Here is an 18,469-nt window from a genome sequence, read left to right as displayed (position 1 = left end):
CTATCTATCAGCTTCTCCTCGGCTAAGTCCGGCTACCCTCCTACTTACCCCCTCTACTAACCCAGAACCCTCCCATTCCTGCTCTCAACTCCTGGAAGAGCTGCCCCCTCCACATCCAGGACTTTAGAATCAGCCCTTCCCTAACCCTGACCAAATTCTCTTTGTGGCCAGAGACACGCAGCATAGGCCATCATTACCCTAGATGCCATCCTAGAGGCAGTTCCCCCCTCCTCGGGACAAGCTCTCGGAAGGCAGAACTTAGAGCCCTCACCAGGGCTCTTCGCCTGTCCAAAGGGCAATGAGCTACCATATACACGGACTCCAAATGTGCCTCCATCATCACACATACACATTCTGTCCTCTGGCAAGAGCAAAGGTTTCTTACAACCAAGGGAAGCCCCATAATCTATGGGCCCCTCATTTCAAAACTACTAGAGGCCCTCAGCCTTCCCACTGAAGTAGCCATTGTCCACTGCCATGGACATCAATCCTCCATGGACCCGGTGTCCTGGGCCAACAACAAAGCTGACTCAACTGCCCAAGCCACTGCCTTAGGCTCCTCATCAGCTCCCCTCCTCTTCCTCAACACACCACATTCCCCCTCTTACACAGATGAGGAAACTCACACACTAAAAAAGATGGGAAGAATAGCCAGGGAGAAAGACTGGATCTTCATTCAAAAGAAACTCGCTCTTCCAAACCATTTAGCTCCTGTGATCATTTCAGACATACGTCAATCCCTACACATTGGTCCCAAGGCCTTACACCAGTTCCCAGGATTCCACTATCCACATCTCCAAAAGGTAATTGGAGAGGTGCGTTAGTCTTACAAAACCTGCTCCACTGTAAATGCTCAAGGGAGAATTCGCAGGCCAGGACCCAATCACCAGCTCCATGGCTACCAACCTGGCAAGGACTGGCAGCTTGACTTTTCCCACATGCCGCGCCATAAATCCTTTCGCTACCTATTAACCTTAGTGGACACCTTTACAGGCTGGATAGAGGCTTTTCCCACAGCTCGGGAGATGGCGGATGTGGTGACCACCATACTCATCGAACAGATCATTCTGAGATTCAGCCTCCTGGAGATCCTACAATCTGACAACAGCCCGGCTTTCATCTCCAGCATCACCCGGCAAGACTCCGAGAGCCTAAATATTACCTGGAAACTCCATATCCCATATCACCCCCAGTCTTCGGGTAAGGTAGAGTGGGCCAACGGCCTTCTCAAAGAACATCTCACCAAACTTACCCTTGAAACTCCACCTGTCCAGGCCAACCCTCCTCCCGCTGGCTTTAACAAGGCTCAGAGCCACCCCTAGAGGGCCATCGGGCCTAAGTCCCTTTGAGCTTCTCTACGGGGTGGCCCTTCCTGCTCACTTAAAATCTTCCATCATCACCTCCTCCTCTCCTATCTTACTTACCTACCTTCCCTAACTCTTCTAAGAGCCCTCCTGTGGGCCCATGTGGATTCAGTCACCCCTACTCCAGGAGCACCCACCTACAGGCTAACCCAACTCAGGACCAGGGCCCCTTCTCCTGGATAAAACTTATCCAACAAGGCACTTCCCTCGCCAGCCTTTCCTGCATGGGCAATCTGTCCCACTGTTTTATCTGTGCCGCTTTAGGCAAAACTCCCCTTGTGGCCATTCCCCTCCCCAAGTGCATTCAGCTGCACCAGCCCCGCACCCACACCTCCAGTGCCTGCCTCATCCCTCTCTCACTAATGTTGCCCTATTTACTGACCCTCTCAACCATCAATTCCCCTTCTGTTATTCTGCCCCTAACTCATCCCTGTGCAACGTCACCCGGTCAAACGTCACCTCTCATCATGCTGCTATTGCCTGATTCTTTTGGTGCCATGGCACCCTATCTCAATCTCTCAATACCTCTGCCTCGCTCCTGACTGTCTCCCTAGTTCCGCGATTAACTATCTATAGTCAGGCAGAAGTAGCCCTCCTCATCAGCCCCCTGGAAAAGCAGAAACGAGTGATCTTTCTCCCACTGGTTGTCAGGGTCTCCCTGGCCTCAACCCTGGTGACCACTGGGTAAGGGGCCCTTATTCTACTCTGTAGATTCCTCCAGGGACCTATCCGAGAGGCTTCAAATGGCTATCGAGGCTTTGGCAGAGTCTTTTGCTTCCCGACAACGCCAAATAAACCCGGTGGCCCAGGTAGCTCTTCAGAACCGACGTGTCTTGGACCTCCTCACGGCCAAGAAAGGAGGAACTTGTATGTGTCTCAATGAAGATTGCTACTACTACATCAACGAAACAGGTGTAGTTGAAAGCAATCTCCACGTCCTCGCCAAAGTTCGTGAGTCTCTCCAAAGACAGTATCACCCTGTCGACCCAACTACACCCCAATGGTGGCAGACCCCACTAACCATATGGCTCCTCCTCTCTCTAAGCCCACTCCTAATCATTGGCATACTATTAATGGTGGTCCCTTGCTCTCTCTGAATCATCAAGGAAGGAATCCGCGAAAGATCTCGGTTATCAGTCAACCAACTTGTTTTACACCCCTACGCTGGCCTGCCCACCTCCGACAGGCACCACGACGCCCCTAAATCAGCAGGAAGCAGCCGGATCTGAATCATCGCCCCATTATAACATAACAAAAAGATCTGAATGTTGGGCTGGGGAGACTGGGGACCTCAAAATGGCTGACCCCAGGCCAGCAACCTCCCAATAAGGCCGCCTTGCGGCCCTACCCTAACTGAGCACCCAAAGACCTGTAACCCTTGCCCTAATTGGAATGCCGCCCCGCCCCCATCTTCCAGAGGAAAACTCTTTATAGACCCCCCCTGCAGTTTGCTTGGGTGTGACTCCCCCCCTCGCTCTCTCTCCCCTGCGGGCCTCAGAACCTAGCCAGGGAGCGCATCCCATTAAAAGCCTGTTTCAAACAAAATAAATAAATAAAAATAAAAGCCTGTTTCCACCAACTTTTGCCTGGCCTCTCTCTTCCAGTTCACTACCAATCAGATTAAACCTGACAAAAACCATGGTCCTTTTGTACCAAACTGCCACTTAAAGACTGTGACAGCTAATCTCTATGTTGTTAGGAACTATATCATTTCAATATGTGTGAAACTGGCAGGGACATAAATTCCAGACATCATTCACTCTTGGCTTTGAAACAGGCTCATGGTATCTGGTATTAGGCAATGTTCTTTGGAATTTGTAGATGAATCTGACCACATCTAGCTTCAGACGTGGAAAAAAAAAACATATCTTATTTAGCAAAGTGATAATGCAGTGTTTTAAATACATCCCAGCTTAGATGACACACGATACTTTTCTCAATGGTTCCGGGGAGCCTCAGTCATTGTGATTTGATAGCACGCAAGGTCAATGAGAAACAGACACGTGGAATTTGAAGCAGAAAGGTACGGTCTTTCTGGATCTTCACATTTGTTTCAATTTCTCACTAATGACTCCTCAAGGCCTTGAATACATGAGTCACCCTTTTAGGCAACTACTATGATTAAAAGTAAGAGAAGAGCAAGTAGGATGTTACCTATTCATTTGGCTGAGTCTTCGAACTCTAAGAGACGATGATGAGACCACCAGTCCATGGGGTGTCAAACTTAACAATGCAGCAGAGGCAACAAGAAACTGCTCGACCCAGGAGTAGATGTGAGTGAAGGCTCACCGGAGGAATCATTCTATACCATAATCGACAGTCTGTACACATCACTGCCTCGGGCTTGGCTCGGCTTCATCTGGTGCACGTGTTGGTCTCACCCAGGAATTCAAGAAGGGCACTGAACACTAGTGATGAAACTGCTCTGCAAGGATATTCTGATTGTTCCATCACATGGGCCTCTTAACAATCCTAGCTTCCCAAACTGCATTCTCAGTGTGTTTCTCCAAAACAATGAGGTGCCACCCTTTATCTGAACTCTTGAATACCACCTCTGCCTGTGGCTGTCCTGTTATGGGGACACCTTTTGCAGCTGCATGCTTTCCCCATTTCTCATTGTGTCCCCTGCCAAGTTTGGACCCCTAGAATACCTACCCTGTCCTGTGTCCAGGCTTGCCGTGTCGGTGATTCATTCACATGGACATTCTGCTGTGGGCTTTGTTCTCTCGGGGCTCACGATATTTACATTCCTTCCCAAGCTTTGCTGTAGGCCAAATCCTTGCTCCTCACCTGGTCCCATCTGGTCTACCCAGACTCAAAAAAAAAAAATCACAACCAAAAGTCAAAACAAAGGAGGAGCAGGTGGAGATTTTTCCAAGCCGAGACCCTGAAGACGAGAACTGAGGAAGACGGACTCGACATTTACTGGTGTGAGGATGAAAAGAGATACTCAGGATGATGGATATTACACACCATCTCACAAGCTTTCCGTGCCTGAAGTGTCTAGCCTGTTGTTCATTCCACGCAAAACTGTGAGACTCAGGCACTCTTTCAGAGCCTTCTGGGACAATATGGGACAACATGTATAAAATATGGGATGATCATCAAAATGAACCCGATTAAACTCAAACAATGGACTTAATTTTTTTTATCATCTCCTTTTTTTAAAAAGATTTATTCATGATAGATATAGAGAGAGAAAGAGAGAGACAGAGACACAGGAGGAGGGAGAAGCAGGCTTCATGCTGGGAGCCTGACGTGGGACTCGATCCCGGGACTCCAGGATCGTGCCCTGGGACAAAGGCAGGCACCAAACCGCTTAGCCACCCAGGGATCCCGATCATCTGCTTCCTAATCCCCATCTCCCTACAAAGGTGGTCAATGATTCATTATGTTATTATCTGTTTCTCACCCCAACATTTCTATCTACCTGTATCCATCCATTTGCTGATGACTGAAACCAGGCAGCCATATCTGTTTCTACATCTAACCCATGACCGTTCTAATTTAAAATATACTTTACATCCATCTTATTATTTTCTTCTCTATATTCAGCACCCAGGTCACATTTATATGTCCCATTGTCATCTCTCACTAGAACTAATATCATTGCATTCTGGCTAGCCTTCCCACTTGTAACTCAAGTCTTTTCGATTTTTTAAAGATGACTTTTACCTCTTTGAGAGAGACCATGAGAGAGAGTGCATGAGTCGGAGCGGGGAGAGGCAGAGGGAGAGGGAGAAGCAGATGCCCCACTGGGCAGGGATCCTGACCTGAGCCGAAAGGCAAAGGCTCAACCGACTGATCCCCCCCACACCAGGTGTCCCTAACTCTGTTCTTTTCTGAATCGTTCCCAAACCCACAACAGGTAGCCTAATAGTGAAAGCCCCAAACATCATTATGTTGTTACTTTGCTTATTAGTTCTCTTCAAAGTCTTCTCTTTGTACCTTGGATGAAATCAAAACCCTCTGAGCCAATAAATCCTGGTGTGATCTAGTCCATGCTGACTTTAGTCACATCTAATGCTGCTCTCCTATCTATCTATTCATTATGTTCCACCTTCCCTGACCATTTTTTCAATCTTTCTCAATCTTGGAGACTCCCATCAATATTTTTTTTACATTCTTCAACATCTCAATGGCTATTAAGATTTCCTATGTAGGAACTTAGCCTTAGCCTTACAACGTTCATCACATATGTTACTTCTTTAACGGGGTCTTCCCTGAACCTCTAATTTAAGAGCTAGTTCTCTCCATTATGATATTTTATGGTCATTGTCATTTTCTTTCATAGCACCTTTCCCACGTTTCTTGTAGGCACTTGTCAGTATGAATATTTCTAAAGTGACTGTCCTCTGAGTAGGCCGTGAGAAAGCTCCATGGGAACATGGGTCTTTTGCTTTCTACTGTATGGCAATGCCTGGTACAGGGACTACAATCATTGGCACTCAATATATCTGTCCAATGAGTGAGTGGAAATTCTGTATCTCATAGTTTATTTGTTCAATTATTCAATAAGCTATTATCTTGTGTAAAGCATGGTCTTCACCTCATTGGGTACAGCAGAGACAAAGAGATGCAAAAGTGCCTGCTCTGGTGAAGCTTCTAGAGTGGGAAACCAGTAATTAGCAACGAATACAAAACATCACATCGCATTTTAGAAAGAGACATGTAGCAAAGAAAAAATGGAGCAGGACAACGGAAATGAGGGGTGCCAGCGAGATGGGATTTACAGTTAGAATAAATGATCAATGTAGGCCTTCATGAACAGTTTACCTCTGGGAAAAGACTTGAAGCAAGTGAAGGCTCTCTAAGAGAAATTCAAGTCAAAGAATTTTCTAGGCAAGGGAATGAGCTAGAATGAGTCCAAGAGTGGGAACTTGTATGGGTTTCTGAGAAACAGTAAAGGAAGATGCAGAGTGGTCAGGAAGGCAGACATAGAGGTTGTGATAAAAGAGACAAGGAAGGGCAGACAGATCACGTAGGCCTTTTGACCACCATCCCCACTTTGGCTTTTACAGTGACTGAGCTGAATGAGCCTTCAAATGGTTTCAGAAGAGTTATAGGATCTTACTTTTGCTTTAAGTGGATCGAGATGGCTGCTCCATGTAGAATCTCACAGCGGGGCATGGGGAAAGGCAGGAAAACCCCACAAAAGGCTTCTGAAGAATTCAGGCAAGAGAAGATGGTCACTTGAATTAGTATCTAGCAGTGGAGATAATAGAAAACAGCTGGATTCTGGATCTATATTGAAGGTCAAGATAAAAGGTTTTTTTTTTTCTGATGCACTGGATGGGGGTTTGAAAGACAGCAAGGAATTAAAGACAACTCTGAGGTCTGGAGGCTGAGTAACTGGGAAGACAGCCTTGCAGTCAAGTCACAGGGGTGAAGAATACAGAGGAGTATGTGTGGTGAGATCATGTTTATTTGCAGAAACTGGAGGAGAGGTTACATGAGTAGTTGGATATACAATTCAGTGGGAGAATGACAAATGTGGGAGGTGTCCACCTACAAACAGCACGGAAGGCAGGACAGGAGATGATCTCACTCCAGACCCGGCCCCCACCCCGGAGTGACTATAAACAGAAAAGACCAATTGCCATGCACCACGCCTCGTGCAAAGCCTCGTGCCCTTGCGTTCGGGTCGCGCTCAGGTGGGCCTTACTCCTCAACTTACCAGGATTATGGGAAATATTTCAATCTGACACATATAATAAGCATGATGCATAAGTAGGTAGCCATTTAGGACAGATCTCTCATTGTCAGACTCTTAACTGTGAAATGAATAAATTAAATTTCTTCTATCAGGTAACATTTTTATTATCATGTATATTTTCTACTTGCTAAGAAAGAAAGCAATGTGCAAATATTTTGTGGTTTAAGTAAGTATCTACAGGAATAGCCATATGGTGTGATGATGGCTAGAGGGCCTCACAGATCCTACTTTCATGCAGTGCACATGCCTCCCAGGCACAACCGTACAATCTACATTAGAGAAAATATAGCATTTGAATAACAAGAGATCACTGCGATAAACTGGGCCCATAAGGCTTATTATAAACATCTTCTAAATATAAATTGCTCTTCGAATTCTATCCTGTAGGAGGAATAGAGTTTTTCATGCAAACCAAAGAACGTCATAAAGCCGACTGGCAGACACCTAAAACCCTTATCATAGGAACTTAGTTTTTAGTGATCTCTAAATTATTACCCAGAAATACAGTTTGGATCCTAATAACTAACTCATTCCAGAAACATTCACCACGAGCTTCATGTGGTTTCCGACACGCTCTGACGCAGGCGCTGATGACACAGAGATGGGCAAAACACATCAGGCGACTGCCCCCATCCACAGGGTTTGGTCTTCCTCCGCAGGTGGAAGAGACAATGACTGAATAAATCTGTAACATGTCACAAGGTGGCGAGCACCACGAAGAGCGGGCACGCAGGGCAGGGGATCCGGGGCGGGGTGGCTGTCGTGTAAGTCCTGCGCTCAGAGATTTCCAACTAGATTATACTGTATGAGACTGGTTGACGACTGTCTGCTATTCAAGCACACATAACAGAACAAAGGCCCCATGGAGTGAGGAAAGGTGACCCAGCTTGGAAAGGGCAATCGTGGAAACAGACACCAGGTCTTCTAAATTGCCCTCAGAGATCTTTTCCTGCTAATGCAGTAGAGAGGGGCAGCATTCCTGTTCTGCAGACTAGGAGTAGGAGAGAGAGAGAAAAAAAAGCTCATTAGCCTTAGGGACAACTGCTGATGACTGTCTAATGATCACAGTTTAATAAGTGGGATATATATATAGTAAGAGTACAGTTGTTACTTGAACAACATGTGTTTGCATTGTATGGGTCCACTTCTTTATACAGTACAGCACCATAGATGTCTTTACTCCCATGATTTTCTTTTTTTAAAGATTTAGTCATTTAAGAGAGAATGAGAAAGAGTGTGTACACGAGTTGGAGGGGCAGAGGGAGAGAATTCCAAGTAGACTCACTGCTGAGCATGAGTCCCGATGCAGGGCTTGATCCAGAGACCATGAGATCATGAGCTGAGCCAAATCCAAGAGTCAGGCACTTAACTGACGGCATCGCCCAGGAGCCCAATGGCTGCACCACCCAGGCGCCCCTCTTCCTTATGATTTTAATAACATTTTCTTTTCCCTAGCTCACTTCATTGTAAGATACATATTAATCTACTGGTTATATCATCGGTAAGGTTCCAATCAACAGTGGGCTACTAACTAACAGTCAAGTTTTGGCAGAATCAAAAATTATACGTGGATTTTCAGCTGTGCTGGGGGATGCTGTCGGGACCCCTAATCCCCACGTTGCGGGGAGGTCAGCTATATTCTAGTGAATTTGTAGTTCTTTACGGTATTACACTGTCCAATTTTGTCACTTCTACAAAAACCTGAAGCAGAGAATACAATGTTCATTGAAACCTGTTTCAGTAACTAAATTTGAGCTACTGTTGATGAAATTGAGTACTGTATATTTCCTGTTATGAGAGTATCTCATGCGCACGCATGCACACACACCATCCCTACAGAGCCTTGTGTGCCACTCGATGCCAGAGAAACTTCCCTGTTTTATCCACAAAGTTCACATTTCCAAAGCCAACCAACAGCACTGCACACATGGACTAGCGGTAATAGAAGTGAGGGATGTCTCGGTCCAGTTAGACCAGAGGAGTGGCAAACATTGTTGCCGCCAAAACCAACGGAAAACCCATTTACAAATATGACGGTCACAAATGACACTTCCCTACAAAACAAAAGTGGCACATCCTGCTGTCTTGTCCAAACTCTCTGTGGCCACAACCAATCGAGAGCTTCCAGCTTTCCTGCACTTGCTTGCTTCCCTTACGTTTGTCACCTCAGATACATGACTTTTCTTTTTTGCAGCTCAGGTTTTGATTTTTTGGTAACTTCTAAAACTTTCTAAGGTTTGGTTGTATTGATTTCTTCAAAGAATATTAAAACTTTCTAGCTAAGGATCTCCTACAAATGACTGTGTTGTCTTTACTTCAAATAATTAATAAACTTCCTTTGTACTTAAGAGTCATTAGGCACACACACACACACACACACAAGAGTCATTAGGCACCATGACAACCCACTGGTTAGTTCTCAACATTTTGCAATTCAGATCACTAGTCAGCTTTCTTCCTGGTCTTCAGACCTGCTTCAATACAACAGGGAAGTATAAAAACAACTTTCATCAGTGAAAAATCCCTAGGAGTTCAGGATTGTTGCACTCTAATGGATACATGGAAGCAAATGTGTATTTCTAGAAATCAATGAATTTATGACTATAAAATATACAGCACCTGTAAATTGAAGAGCTTCTTCCTCAAAAATATAGCCAATAAAAAAGACAGTGCATACATACAAAAAAGCCTTAAATAATAAGGGAGGAAAATAAGTAGAACATGTTAAAAAGCTGGCCAAATGAGAGAGGCATCCTGCCTCTCAGGATGGTTTCCTTATCTTTTACTGCATTTTATAAATGTCATAAAATAATGATGATTTTTTTATTGGAGTTCAGTTTGCCAACATATAGCATAACACCCAGCACTCATCCCATCAAGTGTCCCCCTCAATGTTCGTCACCCAGTCACCCCACACCCCCACCCTACCTCCTTTTCTTCCACCCCTTGTTCATTTTCCAGAGTGAGGAGTCTGTCATGTTCTGTCTCCCTTTCTGATATTTCCCACTCATTTTTTCTCCTTTCCCCTTTATTCCTTTTCACTATTTTTATATGCCCCAAAAGAATGAGACATTATAATGTTTGCCCTTCTCCGATTGACTTACTTCACTGAGCGTAATACCCTCCAGTTCCAAATGATGACTATTTTACAGGAGAAAAAAACACTTTTTTCTTTAAATTAAGAGGTATCACACTGGGAGAATCCTTTCAATGACTGGGAAAAAAATACGGTCACACAATACAGTTTGCGAACAGCAGACATATACAATGCCTGTTGTCAACTTTCTCCATCATTAACCCCATGACAAAACTCTTTTAAAAGTACAAGGGGAGGCTACAGAAGGAGTTGCTTCCACCTGTATTCCTGTTTGCAGTTTCTTCCTCATGTTTGTCAAGACAGAAAGAAGCATTTTTTTTTCTTTTCTTGCTTTTAAGTCTTTAGATTAAAAAAAAAAAAGGCAAACCTATAGGATTTTCCATTTTTGGTGACAGTCATGGAAATCTGGAGACTCATGAGTTCTACGACTAGGGTTTCTGAACTGAAATTAAGAATTCAAGGATTACAGTTAAAGTCTCAGAGCAAAAGATATGAGGCTGAGTATTTTTCAACGAAAGCCCAAAGAGAAAAACAGAGGCTGACGACAGAGAAGAGCTGTGACATAAACCACAGATGATGTCGGAATTGTGATTTCTGTTAAATCTTGCCATGTATGCATGGATGTATGTACAGATACACACACATAGATCTCCGACAGTTCTTGTTCCTCAACGGTTATGCTCAAGGTTTGGTGGGGGGGGGGAACCATCATTCTTTGTCTTGGGATATTTTGCTTACTTTTTGCTATGAATGGACATAGAAAATTAAGTATAAAGATAATTTACAGATTTCAATTATAAAAGAAAATATCAGCTTTTTAGTCCATAAAATCCAGACACCTACTGATAAAGCATCCTAGGAGAATCATCACTAGAAAAGTCCAATGGGACACACGGAAAAACTGCACGTTAACTACTTCCAAAGACAAAATTATTTTCACACTTTCTAGAGGTATTCAATATTTAATGTTGATGCCTGATGGAAAGGTCTTAAGTACTACAAACACTCAGACATTGTAGAAAAGGATGTAGTACTGCCACGTCTACCATCAATTCTATCTAAATAAGTGCTATTTTATGGTGTTAGTTATTACTGTATATAAAAGTATTGAAGACCAAGATTCTTTGGACATATTCTTACAGTTTCCCCAAATGTGTAAGATGGCAATAGGACTTTTTTGAGCATTTATTTTTTTCCCTCCTGATTCACTAGCACCTCTCAAAAATAAGCTCTAGAGAATCATGAAGTCCATTCAATAATTTCCTACTAAACACCCTAAATTACATATAAGACCACCATGATGATATAGATCTACTCAGATTGTCAAGGAATTATTTAACTTAGATTATGAGCAGCTACATTTACCAGTGCTTCCAGTCTGGGACCTCATTTCTAAGTGTGTGAGTTGGTTCTCCTGTTTCCATAATAACCAATTTAACAATCAGCTTGGCAGTCAACTACTTTAGAGGTAGTTTCATTAATGTTAGCCCTCTTCTCATTTATACATGAATCGACTGATACTGTGGGACTACTTATTTTTCTAATATACTTGTAAAAGGGCTCTGAATTCAAAGTAACAAACCTTCTGGAAGAATTAGCTCAGGCTCTTTTGTTTAAACTCAATCTTTTCCTTGTAGAACCTCAATGTATATTTTAGAATTTTCTTCCAATACTTTAGGACTCACTTAAAGTTCTAGTCCTAATATGACAATCTCCTTTTGTTGCTGCAAGGACCTAGAAATGCAACAAAGTTATGAGCTAGAAGTTTTTCAGTTTTTGAATGTCAGTAAAAACCAAAAAGAAAAGGAAACAATTAAGAAATTCAAGAAATTAAATTGGAATACAAAGTGGTCTTCATTTCACAGGACTCCCTCTATCGTTAATCCTCACGAGAATGAAGGAAGCTACTCCCTTACTGTATAATGAAAATCGTGATTTTTGTAATGCTTTTTCCAAATCAAAAAGCTCTCAAAACTAGTTCTTTCTCTCTCCTCTTTCCTGGTTTTGGGTAAAAGACTATTCTTAGTAGATGATCTGGTACATAATGAGCACTGCTGGTTGGCTGCACACACACGTACAACAACATGAACCCAACAAGTAGACAAACATCACTCTCCTTTCACGGCATTTGTCGTTTCTAATGGCTGAGTAATATTCCATTGTATCATAGACCACAGATTCTTGTTGTTGTTGTTGTTTTCTCAACTTTATTGAGGTGGTGGGGGGAGTCAGGGAAGGAAGAGGTGTGGACTTGAAGGTTTTTGTTTTTTTAATGCAAAATAATTTATTTTGTGTTTGATACCAGATGAGACGATAAGGGTGATGGTGCTCATGCCCATACGCCGGCTCCAGGTGAAGTGCTCTAGGCTTCGGGCTCACTCTGCTACCTAAGAAGGTCTTTCTCAGCTTTAGCTCTACACAATGCTTGTGACTCAGCGCCTTGCAGGTTTGGGCATTATGGAAACTTTCACAGACTTGCTGAAGGGGATGGTGCCCTCGATGCTGGTTTCCACCTGGGGTGACACTTCGCCACCGTCAATCCAGGGGGATTTGGGAATGCGGGAATTGGAGTTGTAGGCCAGCAGCAGCCTCACATCCACCTGGCATGGTTCTGTCCAGGCAGTATGGGAGGGGTACACCTGAGTGATAAGCCGGTGGCGCCCTGGGCCAGGATTCTGCAAGTCTGCCGGCTTAGGATGAATCATCTGAGCCTGGCCATCTGGATAGAAGACCTGGACCTTCACAGCACTCTGAGGGTCCTGGACATTTTCCAGGGTCACATCGACATGCAGGGCCACAACCAATCCAGATGTAAACTGCAAGGGGTTGTCTGACTCACCTGCTGGCTCAATGATGCTGGCTGAAGTGTGTGGATCTGCTCTGGAAGGGGGAGGTGCAAGAAGGTACTCTGCCTCAGCATGGTCCGTAGAATTTTGACCACTTCCACAGGTTTGGATGTCATGAGTCGGGGCATAAGGTCAAGAAGTTTGTCCACAAAGCTGTCCTTTAGGTGGGGCAAATCCGCAATAAAACACCTCTGAAAAAAGTCCACTTCCTGTAAAAAGTTTTGACACATCCCAAATAAGGGGTCAACTCCTCGAGTAGTCCGTGCTGTTACTATAAGTTGCAAGGCTTTGGCCTGCAGCCTCAGGTGATGTATAATCACCACCTGTTTATTCTCCACACCACTGTACATGAACTCCATTTGGTAGGTCTCTTCCATGATCTGTTTTGCTGCTGTGGAGGCCAAGTCACTCTGCTTCAAATATAAAGGGGCAGCCACATTCCAGAGCTTTTCTTGCAAGGCCTTGAGGAGAAGAAGCTGACACCAAAGATAGGTAGCCGAGAACTCCTAGCAGCGACTCCTGCTAGTTCAGACTGAAGTTCTCCAAGTTTTTGAAGATCCTGGATGGTGAACTCCAGCAGCTTCTGGGTTCCCTGAGGGTTCCGGTGCTCTGAAGACTGTACACCCTTTCAGAGCTCTGCTGCAGGAACTGATGGGACGGGTCCTCATGGGGCGCAATACCGGGAGAAATGGCCGATGACACTAGTTTTCTACCTGGTAACCTTAAGGCAGGAACAAGATGAGAAAGACTGTCTCAGAGGTAGGCATAATGCCTGAAGGTATGATCTGAGAACAGTGCTGGCATTGTTGAACAGGTTTTAGCAGCATTAAAAATAAGAACCAAAACTGCAATGTAAGCTGGTTCATCCATGTCTGGTTCAGCTGTGTCAAAAAATGGATGGGTGCTCAGGAGCTCTGGCACCAAGGGAAGCACCAGGGTTGGATGCCGACTTCCCAGAAACTTCAAGCACTTCCATATAGAGTCCCTATCAGTAGGGTACTTGGTTAAATTTTTCAGCAGTTCCGCCAGTGCAAGATGAATCCCTTCTTTAGTCGAAACATTAGTACAGCATAAAAGTTCATGAAGAGCCTCTCGAATATCTCTGGATGAATCCTCTAACACAGCCAGGACAGTGTCAAGCTGATCCTCTCGGAGAGTGATATTATTAGAAATTTTTCTCATGCTGTGTATGGGCTGCAGATGTACTTCCTCAATTTCATCATTAAACATGTCAACCAGGAAATCAGGGCGGCACTTCTCTGCAAAAGAAGGTGAAGATTGGGCCAGCACGCAGAGAGCCTCCACAGCAGCAATGAGGACCTCATACATCTCATCTTCCAATCCCTGAACAAAGGCTCCACAAGCTCCTGACTCAATCAAGTTCACAGCTCCTGTATCTATTTCTTCTTTGGGAGCATCACCTCCTCACTTTCTGCCACTGGAAAACTCTCCTGACCTGTAAAGTTCCTTGGCATGTTCATGTGCAGTGCATTTTCTCCTGAGATCGGACATGAGCTTCTTGTCGAGTGTTTGCTCCAGGAAATGAGAACTGACTTGTTCCATTGAGCCCAACAGCTTTGCAGCCTGAACTCGAACCACCCAGGAGCCATCATTGACCATGGGGCAAATTTTTCCAAATGCATCACCAACTAAGCGAATTTCTTCATTAGAAGAAGGAATGGGGACAACGCTTTCAGGATAGAGCTGACTGACAACCCAGATAAGTTGGACTGCAGCACTGCGCCCTTGTTCATAGTCATCAGACAACAATTTACAGGCCTGATTATAAATTGCTTGGTGTAATTTCAGTCCTCTCTCATGAAGCTGCAACATGGCTTTTCTAGCTGCTGTTCTGACACGTGGGTCTTGGTCACTGAAGTAATCCCCTATCATCTTCTGGACATCTCTGACAGCTAGGCCTTCTCCATCTTTTGTGACACTTTTCTCCAAAGAGCCAAGATTGCCAAGTAATTGCAGGCACTTATTTCTTACACCATGAGACGTATCTGTGAGGTGCTTGCAGGCTACATCAACTAATCCCATCTGGATAGCTTGATTCTCTGGGAGTCTGGTGCCAGTTGCAAGCAAGCTGTCCAACAGTTGAGCAAGGACTTGATGAGACTTTTCATTCTGCAGGATGTTAATGGCATCATCCATAATGCAGTCTGGTGAAAATCCTGCAGTCTTTGATAATAAACCCAACAATGATGCAATTTTCAGTCTCACAGATGGATCATTCTCCATAATAATGTTCCAAGAGAATCCTAACTACTCCTTCCACACTTTCTGCTTCAACAGGCTTTCTGGCAAACTGGAGTAGATACTGCAAAGCATCCGCTGGGAAGGGAGCTTTACACAGATCTACGTGGAGTGCTGCAGATTTACTTGGTTTTGTCAATCGCAGTTTCTTGGTTGCAATTTCCTCCTGTTGTTGCTGGACCTCCTTAGTGAATTCGTCGTACACTCGTTTCTTTAGGTGAGCCGCCATGACTTCCCGCCAGACCACAGCTTCTTGATCCATCATCTTTCGATGGACACCGAGGTTCCTTCCACAGTTTGGCTATTGTGGACATTGCTGCTATAAACATTGGGGTGCAGCTGTCCCGGGTATTATGCTGAGTGAAAACAGTCAATCGGAAAAGGACACACATTATATGGTCTCATTCATTTGGGAAATATAAAAATTAGTGAAAGGGAATAAAGGCAAAGGAGAGAAAATGAGTGAAAGTATCAGTGAGGGTGACAAAACAGGAGACACCTAACTCTGGGAAACAAACAAGGGGTAGTGGAAGGGGAAGTGGGTGGGGGTGGGTGACTGGGTGATGGGCAATGAGGGGGGCACTTGGCGGGATGAGCACTGGGTGTTGTGCTATATGTGGACAAATTGAACTCCAATAAAAAATTAAAAATTCTGGGGATCCCTGGGTGGCGCAGCGGTTTGGTGCCTGCCTTTGGCCCAGGGCGCGATCCTGGAGACCCGGGATCGAATCCCACATCGGGCTCCCGGTGCATGGAGCCTGCTTCTCCCTCTGCCTGTGTCTCTGCCTCTCTCTCTCTCTCTCTCTCTCTCTCTGTGACTATCATAAATAAATAAAAATTTAAAAAAAAATTAAAAATTCAAAAAAAAAAAAAGAAAATGGGCCCTTTATGTAAAATAAGCAAACATTTAACTGATGTATTCAGTAGGTCCAATAAATGGAAATGTATGACACTAAAAAAAAAAAAAACACCAGGGAAATCTTCAGGGTTCTAAAGTATGTCATTGTTTTTCAAAAGATATCCGAGTGATATAAACAGGAACACCACAAGTACAGAAGTAAAAGCTGCTGAAGGCACAGATACGAACAATTTCACTACTATGTTAAATGCCGTAGATCATCATGAGAAAGATTTAAATGCATCAGTAAATAAGAATCTTTAAGTTTTGGACACAGTTTTTTTTTTTAACATAAGCAAATATGCAATAATGTATTTCAAATGTGAAAAAGTACCTGTACCCATGGCCACCCTGGAGGAAGAGCATGCCAAGGGGCATGCTATCGGGATCCCCCACATGACAGAGCAGCCACCTGCCTCAGTGAAGCAACCGACTTCGGCCACTGAGCAACATCCTAAACGAAATCAAGAGCCCGCCAGAGCTACTACACTGGGGCAAGCTGAAACTTATGGGCCTGAGCAGTTTGAGCCGGGCATGGCAGTTGGTGCTGAGTGCATGGCCCGAGCCGAGAAGCTAGCTGCTGAGGCCAAGTCAATTTACAAGGCAGTCACACCTCTGATTCACTGTCCCAACCTGGAGGAGCCACCTACACACTTGGCCACCCTGCAACAAGAGCTCCCCCAGGTGCCCACTATCAATGTCCCCGGCATGCCATGCCAAAGGAATCACCTGCCTCAGTGCAGCAACCAGCTTTGGCCCCTGAGCAACATCATGTCAGCAGCCCACCCCAGCTCTGAAGGTGGGGCCTGATGAAGCTTCTGGGCCTGAGGTGATCGAGCTGGGCAGGGCTGTCGGTGCTGAGTGCTTGGCCAGAGTAGAGATACCAGCTGCTGAGTTGAAGCCAATGCATGAGGTGGTCAAATCTCTGATTCACTCTCCCAACAAGGAGGACCCACCTGCAATCTTGGCCACCCTCGCAGTAGATCATGTCCCAGCGCATGCTATCAGGGTCTGCCACATGCCGGAGCAACCACTCGTCTCAGTGGAGCAAATAGTGTCCACCCCTGTGCAATATCCTGAACCACCTCAACAACTGGCCCCAGCTCCTACCTTGGGGCCTGCTAAAGCTTCAGGGCCAGAGGTGATTGAGCTGGTCATGGCTCGAGCCGAGAAGCCAGCTGCTCAGACCAAACCAATGCATGTGGTGGTAACACCTCTGACTCACTGTTCCGACATGCAAGAGCTACCTGTACCCGTGGCCACCCTGGAGGAAGAGCACGCCCAGGTGCATGCTATCGGGTTCCCGCACATGCCGGAGCCGCCACCTGCCTCAGTGGAGCAAATGACTTTTGCCACTGAGCAACATCCTGAACCAAATCAAGAGCCTGCCAAAGAGACTACAGTGAGGCCAGCTGAAGCTTCTGGAGATGGAATACTTCCAAACTCGTTCTATGAGACCAGCATCACCTTAAGTCCAAAAGCAGACAAAGACCCCACCCGACCAAAAAGGAGAGTTATAGACCAATGTCTCCGATGAACACGGATGCAAACGTTCTCAACAATATACGAGCCAATAGGATCCAACGGTACATTGAGAAGTTACTCACCGTGACCAGGTAGCATTTATCCCCGGGATGCAAGGCTGGTTCAACACTTGTCAAACACTCCATGTGACTGATCAGATCTGCAAGAGAAAACACGAGAACCAGATGATCCTCTCAATAGATGCAGAGAAAGCATTTGACAAAATACGGCATCCATTCCTGATCCAAACGCTTCAGAGTATAGGGATAGAGAGAACATTCCTCAGCATCTTCAAAGCCATCTATGAAAAGCCCGCGGCAAATTATCATTCCCAAGGGGGAAATGCTGGGAGCCTTTCCCCGAAGAAGATCAGGAACGAGACAGGGATGTCCACTCTCATCACTGCAATTCAACATAACACTAGACGTCATAGCCTCAGCAATCAGGCAACAAAAAGAAATAAAAGGCATTCAAATCGGCCTAGAAGAAGTCAAACTCTCCCTGTTCACAGATGACATGATACCATACACCTGGAAAACCCAAAAGACTCGACCCCAAGACTGCTAGAACTCATACAGCAAATTCGGCAGTGTGGCAGGGTACGAAATCAATGCCCAGAAACCAGTGGCCTTTCTAGACGCTAACGATGAGACTGAAGAAAGAGAAATTAAGGAGTCAACCCCATTTGGGATGGCACCCGAAAGCATGCGCTACCTAGGAATAAACCTAACCAAAGAGGTCAAGGATCTCTATCCGAAAAATGAC

General features: G+C 45.0%; 1 long non-coding RNA gene and 1 pseudogene across 4 annotated transcripts in view; both read right to left on the bottom strand.

Moving 5' to 3' along the window:
- LOC140611759 (uncharacterized) overlaps positions 1-17,865 on the bottom strand; it is a 90,204-nt gene extending 72,339 nt beyond the window's left edge. For 2 of the 4 annotated variants that reach the window (XR_012012918.1, XR_012012916.1), the window contains exon 1: positions 17,788-17,865. This is a non-coding gene — a long non-coding RNA (uncharacterized lncRNA). Of the gene's footprint in view, positions 1-4,019; positions 4,179-17,787 lie in introns of all 4 variants that reach the window. The other 2 variants (XR_012012919.1, XR_012012920.1) reach the window with 2 other exon arrangements.
- Positions 12,376-15,633, bottom strand: LOC140611756 (integrator complex subunit 4 pseudogene; annotated as a pseudogene).
- Positions 17,866-18,469: the final 604 nt, after the last annotated feature.

The sequence above is a fragment of the Canis lupus genome, chromosome 20, assembly GCF_048164855.1.
Source record: "Canis lupus baileyi chromosome 20, mCanLup2.hap1, whole genome shotgun sequence".
NCBI classification, from domain to species: Eukaryota; Metazoa; Chordata; class Mammalia; order Carnivora; family Canidae; genus Canis; species Canis lupus.
The sequence above is the reverse complement of the archived record's forward strand: the minus strand, read 5'-3'. Positions and strand labels throughout refer to the sequence as shown.